We start from the raw sequence: 7284 nt of genomic DNA on the forward strand, positions 1-7284 counted from the left end.
TTGAACCCAGGGCCTTGTGCATATGAGGCAAGCCCTCTACCACCTGAGCCATATCCCCAGCCCCACTTTTGGACTTCTGACGTAACCAATGGTTGTGCACAGTGGCACATGCCTATAATCCAGCAACTTGGGAGGCTGAATCAGGAGCATTGCTAATCGGAGACCAACCTCAGCAATTTAGTGGGACCCTGTCTCTAAATAGAAGAATATAAAGGAGCAGATCTGTGGCTCAGTGGTAGAGTGTCCCTGCATTCAGTGCCCAGGACCATGAAAAAAGAGAAAGTACTAATCCTTTAGAAATGAATGTAGCTGATGGAGGCAGGTTGTTTTTTTTTTTCTTTTTTGGTACTGGGGATTGACCCCATGGATGCTCTACAACGGAGCTGTACTCTTATCCCTTCTTATTTTTTATTTTGAGATAGGGAGGAGGATAGTAAGTTTGAGGCCAGTCTGACAACTTGGTGAGACCCTGTCTCAAAAATAAAATTAAAACACAGGGAGGAGACAGACGTAGCTCTGTGGTAGAGCTCTTGCCTAGTACATGCGTGTGAGACCCTGGGTTCAATCCCCAGCAACCTGGTCTCTGCACTTAGTCTTGGCTGCCTAAAAGTGGGGGCAGCAGTCCTTCCTGTCAGTTGACCGTGGAAGTCAGAACCCAGATCAGGCCCCAGATGTGCTCACGGCTACTCGGTGGTCCTCTCTGGACCCTCTTAGTAAATGCAGGGAGACCCCCACATATACACACCACACCAGTTACTACCCAGAACCAGCTGGAAAGATGGTTCTGGGGGGCTCACATGACTCCTTCAGGTCCAAACCTAGCCAGGGTTCCTTCACCCTTTGTCTCCCAGGGGAGCCTGGACACACCCTGCACTTTCCCTAGCTTCCAGCTGACCAGCAGCTGAGCAAAGCTTCATGGATCCCACACTGGCTTTGCTCTAGATGTCACCTATGACGTGTGGCTTATGATAATGGTGACCTTGGTGACTCTCCAGGGCCTTCGCTGTGTCTTCACATCTGTCTCCTCTGCTGTCTTGTCTCTAGGCAGGTCTCTGCTTGGCTCTGCATACAGCATATTAATCACTGACGGCATATTTTGTCCAGAACAACGATACTGGTTGTTTTGACCTGAACTTACCCAATCTCTCTCCTCCCTTTAAGGGCTGAAGACACCCAGATAAGAGTCACCAGGACAACTTCCTGTCAGGCCACCGGGGCAGCAGCTGGAAGTCTCCAGCTGAGTTCTTCCCTGCCTGGTGCCCCTGCTCCTCTCCCGTCCAGCCTGTTGTGTGCCTCAGTGCACTAAGATGGCCTCGATGGCCGTAGCCCCATCCTCTGGGATTCTGGCTTTCCAAAGAAGTCTTCCTCCTAGCCCCGGCTTCTCCTCGAGTCAGTAAGGGCACTTGGGTTTGGTGACTGCCACTTGCCCACTTCAGCTCATGCTGTCCGGCCCAGCACCTGCTTGCTCAATCTCACAATGTGCAGGGTCAGTGTTGGACTGGAACTCGTGCCTCTGGGTAAAACATTACCATTGATGAGAGTCAGCTTTGCGTCATTATCTGTGTCTTTAGCTGAAGGCACAAGGTCCAAGTGTTGCCATCAAAGGTCCCAGGAGCAGGGCACTCGCCTCCTCAGCGAGGTTCGTTTGTTTGTGTTCGGCTTTGGGGTCCCTGCTCCTTCACCTCTTTTGTTTTTACAAGCATGTGAATCGTTACCATCATTGCAAAAGCTAGACATGTGCGGGAAATGCTGTGACGTGCGCCCCACCCATCTCCTGGACTCTGGCTCACCCTGCTGGGGCTTTGCACGCTCGGGAGCAGGCTTGTGTCTGTGAGAATCGGCTGTGTGGGGGAAAGGGCTGTCCACTGCTTTAGCAGGTGGCTTTGCTCCAGGCTGGTGAGCAGCATTTGGAAGGCAGAGGCCTGCAGTGTGAGGTCTGCCCAGAAAGGCCAGGAGATGGTGTGCAGGACTACACATGTGGAGTCCCAGCAGCTGGGCACCAAGGGGCAGAGGTGCCTCGTAGCCACCAGGTAAACTAGTTGGTCATTCAGAGAGGAGCCTGAATTTGGAAGGAGTCAGTTAACTGGTGCTACCTGAAGCCACGGGAGGGAAGATGCCACCTGTAGGGTGGGGGTGGTAAAGTGAGAGGCCAGAAAACATTCACTTCCTGGAGTGTCGGGGACCACTGTGGCCAGGCAGGCCGAGTGGAGGGCATGCTCAGGGAAAAGGGCGCTCCAACCGGCCAGGCCCTGCCAGGGCCCAGGTGGGAGGAGCGCTTGGTGGGACGCTGGATTTGATGGTGGGGGCAGCCGTGGCCAGTGTGGTTTCTGTGGCTCAATGGGATAGAAATCTCAGAGAGGGTTGAGGAGCAGGCAGGTCAGAAGATGAGGACATGTGGCCCCCATGGCCCTAGCCACTTCCCTTTGTCACAAAAGGGAATGCAGAATTGAGACCAGGGCTAGAGGAAGGTGAGGCTCAAGGGACAGTGGGTGCAGGAGGGGGGTACCATGTTCTCACCAGGGGAGCCTCCAGCGACAGGGAAGTCCAGAGGGGCAGAGTCCTCTGGCAGGTGCAGGGACAGGGGCCTGGGGAGGCCCTTCTGTGGTGGCTCCCATGGAGCCACTGGCCCTCACAAGGACTTCCCAGCCACCAGGATTGTGACCAAACACATCTATTAATTAATTTGTTTTAAGATGGGGAGTATGTTGTCCAGGCTGGTCTCGAATCCTTGAGACAAGTGGTCCTCCTGCCTCAGCCTCCTAAGAAGCTGGGACTATGGGCACATGCCACCAAGTCTGGTCCCAGCTATTTTGTTGAACACAAAAACAGACTCAGCCACTGACCTTTTTCGACCTACAACAAAAGGACACTTCACAGGATCCCAGTTCCCTGAACAGTGTCCACCAGCCAGTACAGGCAGCGCCTCCACGTTGAAGCTTTGCTGTTGAGGTTGGTATGTGCCCTTTCAGGGTGCTCCCGCCCAGGGAAGCGCACTGCAGACCCGGCACTTCTGAGCCAGACTGCTGTCTGTCCTGAGACGAGGGTCCCCACTGGGTGCCCTCACCACTTAGAAATCACCCCCTTGGACAGGCCCACAGTCCTGCCATGCTCTGAATGCTGGACTCTCTTGAAAGGGCCACGTGGACTTGCAGCGGCTCTGGATTTTTTTGTCCTGCTGTCCTTGGTACAGGGAAGACTGCCACCTGGCTGGTCTCAGGATTATTTGATTGAGATATGGTGGGAAAAAAAAATAGTTCAAAGACCTCAAACTTCCACTTTTTTGAACAATGAAGAGGGGAAAGGCAATTTCAGCTTTGGAATTTGTTCTCTCTTAGGAACCCGACAGTGAGAAGGGCCGCATTTTCAATCTCAGGCAGTTTTAGAAGGCTGGCTTATTCTCATCGGGTCTCCTACAAAGCAGCTGGGATGGGAGCCTCGTGGGCAGCGGGGCCCACTACTACCTGAGCCAGTGGCTGGGGCAGGGGGTTCACTTTGGCTGTAGGTGGTCATTAGTTCACTGGGGCGTGGCTCAAAACCTTCTAGGAGTAGAAGTCAACTGCTAATCCAGAGAACCAGGAGGATCACCGAGGAGTATTGGTGGGTACTAGGGATGTGGCTCTATGGATGACGGGACTTTTCCTTAGCAGAGGCCTACCCTGAGTGACCACCTTCTTATCCCAGTGGGCAGAGAGGACACTGAGGAATACTGGGTTACTGTGTTCCCAGGAGACGACATCCACAGTACTGCACCTGGCCTCTCAGCCCCATCTTCCCTAGGACGATTCTTTCCTGAATTGTCCAAATGTGTGGTGACAAGGCCCTGACTCTGCGTGTCACTTTTCTGGGCTGCAGGACACTACCTGTTTAAAAGGTTCACACCCTGGGGACCTAGTCTTTCATCCCTTTCCCAGCCTCGCAACAGGCAGCCGTCCTGGTGACAGCGCACACTCCGCAGACCCATGTCCTCCTTCAGGTGGGCTGTCCCAAGGCCGACACGGGCATGGGGGTGATCTTACAAGTTTGTTGGCCTTAAAACCTGAATTATTTCTTTAATCAGTGCCATCAGTAATAAAAGTTGATGAAAGTGAAAAACAAATCTACGCAGGTGAAACTCCTTGGAGGCATTCAGTCCTCTCGTCTTTGCCTGACTGACCATCAGTCCTGCTGGCCCACATCCTGTTTGTCCACAGCACACAGATAAAGGGAAGACCAAGAGAACCCAGAGTCTCCGTGGTCAGTGATTTAGCACACAGAGCCCTGTAGTTCAGTGAGGAAAGTGGCCGCCTCCAGTGACCCTGATGGAGCAGCTGACCTGAACGCAGGAAAAATCAATCTCACACAAACACAAGAAATGACTGGAGATAATCAGACTTGAACACGGAAAAAAAAATTAAGCTCAGGGTAGAATATCAGCAGGAAGTTGGGAAGGTAAAGATCAATCCGAACACTGGGGCAAGTGTGTGCAGTGTACATCAACAAAGGACTCCTCTCCACACTCTGCGGAGGGCCCGAGGAACAAGCCACAAACAGCCAACTCAGTCAACATTTTGAATTGACAAGACTTAAAGAAGAAGTCCTTCATAATGATATGCAAATGGCCAACAGCATGAAAAGGTGCAGTGTCACTGGTCACCAGGGACATACAAATTAAAACAGCACCCACCAGTGCACCCCATCAGAGTGCTGAGAACATGGAGAGTCCCCGCCCCTCTTGCCTGGTCAGGCTTCTCCACTCTTGCCCCTCTTCTGTGCATCACTCCAAACTGCAGCCGGATGCTGCCTCCAACATCCACACACACTGCAGCACAATCCCTCCTCCACCAGGCAGGACCCCAGCTAGGTCTTCCCATGGCCCACCAGAGCCATCAGTTCTGTCGCCCTTCAACCTCTCCTCATGTTTTCTGGCCGTCTTTAGCACAGTGGAGCACACAGAGGAGCAAGCATACCTTGCTGTATGCATCATGCACTAAACAGACGGGGAAGAAATATAACATAAGCATAACTGGGTGTCTCCAAGAAGCCATGCACAGGACAGATCAGCCTTGAAAAAGCCCATCTTTGAATTACTGGAGTGAATCCCACTGTTGTGGCACATGTACTATGCTATGTACTATGCTGTGCTGCTAGTCTGTGGTATCTTGTGCTTTTGTGCCACTTTTACAGCTGGGGTCCCTGCATGTACCTCTGTGCCATGGGTTCTATCAGTGCCACTCACTCCATATAAAGGATTTCTGATTAAAAAGGCAGCAATGATTTGGGCAATGAGATGTGAAGCACTGGGCCCTGGCTCTTCCTTGTCAGTGGCCTCATCAGCCACCTTAGCATTCACCTGAGGCAGCTCCATCTCCAGGGGCAGGGCAGGGCAGGCTGGAGTCTGGTGTCTGAACACCAGCACTGCTGATCAGACACTATGACAGCACAAGGCACCAGCCTGTCTCTGCTCCTACAAAGAGAGATTCTGATTCTCAGAAAGGCAAGTGGGTTAATTGGGGTGAAGAGCCATCTTCCCGCTTTGTCTTATGTCAACCTCAACTCCCCTTGCCTATGTAGAGGTTTCGAGGGAAGGTAATTCAACACCCATTCCTCATGGCCCAGTTCCAGTTTTGCTATGTCCAAAGCCTTTGGAATTCTGCTGCCCCACAAAAGGCCTCTCCTAGACCCCTTCCCAAGTTGCTCAAGTGAACCACAGGCAGCTAACTTTAAAAAGAGGAAATATTAGTTCAGTTTTGGAGGTTCAAGGGCATGGTGCTAGCACTGCTCAGTTCTCCACTGCAGCACATCCTGGCAGAGGTATGTGTGGAAGAACTTACACTGCCAAACAGCGAGTCAGAAAAACTAGGGTCCCACAATCCCCTTAAAGAGCACACCCCAGTTATCCAAGAAACTCCCACTAGACCCCATCCCCCAAGGGTTCTACCACTCCAGACAGTGCCACCCCAAGGACTAAGTTGTCAATCATAATGGGCATTTGACCACATGCAGACCATGGCAAGGCCCTTGCTATCCCCTGCACCATCAGCTGGAATATCCAAAGTGCTAACCAGGCATTCAGCAGGTCCTCCTCACGCCATGTCTGGTGTGTACCTAGAATGTCACCACACCCTGCTGTGCTAGTGAAGCCCATGTATGCCAAAAAACCCTGGAGTTGAGGTAGTTGGCTCTCAGAGAGCAAGTTGAGCCTACTCAGGGGCTGTGCCTTCCTCATAGGTAGTGAGAAGTCCCTGTGCACAGAACACAAACCCATGAAGCCTAATTTCCAGAAGAAAAAATATATACATTCTTTTACAAAATTAAGGAGAAATTGATGAAAGGAAGTTAGAAAATCCCAATGGGCAATCTGAGAGTTGGAAACCCTCTGCTGAGCGCCACACTTCTGGGGAATTTACACAAACTGTGCTTCCAGCTTGGGAACCAGTAGACTCAAGTGGAACTGAAGAGTAGCCATGGTAGAGTCCTACAAGACACAGCAGTATACAAGACCATCCCAAAGGACAAAGCATTGGAAACTGTAAACGTATTGTTTCCAGTGTTTTGAATTGTGACTGTAAAATAAATCACTTGTTGTTTTGGCAAACAGGCAATCCTGAACCGAGAAGTATAAAAGTCATGGCTTCATTTGCCTCTGCACCAGCCTACACTGTTAGGCTGTATTTCACCAACTGGCCAGGGACACGACAGACAGCAGTAACAGTGTTCTGGGGTCTCGGGCCATCTCTTCCAGACAGCTCATCTTCAACAACAATGTCTGAAAAAACTTCTAATGACATTTTCCATTTACATTTTAAATAGATGTTTTTTTTTTTAATTTTAAAATTTTTTAATATTTATTTTTTAGTTCTCGGCGGACACAACATCTTTGTTGGTATGTGGTGCTGAGGATCGAACCCGGGCCGCACGCATGCCAGGCGAGCGCGCTACCACTTGAGCCACAGCCTCAGCCCTTAAATAGATGTTTAAAATGGAGGAAAAGCTAATAGCAGGTAGTTATTAGACACAAAGTACAACTTCTGCCACCTTGCCCCTCTCAGATCAGTTGAGGAAACAAGAATCTGCACAATTACATCCGAACGTTAGACCAACTGAAATTCCTGTTCTGACATCTGGGGTCAAGGGGAGTACAGGGATGGGAATGTGACCCCCTACTCACCAGGAGCTGTCACTGACCCCCCCCCCCCCCCGGCCATACCATGAACAGACAAAACTCATTTCCACACACACCAATGTAAAAGTACACAACAGCACGTTTGTTTTAAACAAGCACTGTTGCTCTTCCAGCAAAACTGA

Source organism: Spermophilus citellus, assembly GCF_964194105.1.
Source record: "Spermophilus citellus genome assembly, chromosome: 7".
NCBI classification, from domain to species: Eukaryota; Metazoa; Chordata; class Mammalia; order Rodentia; family Sciuridae; genus Spermophilus; species Spermophilus citellus.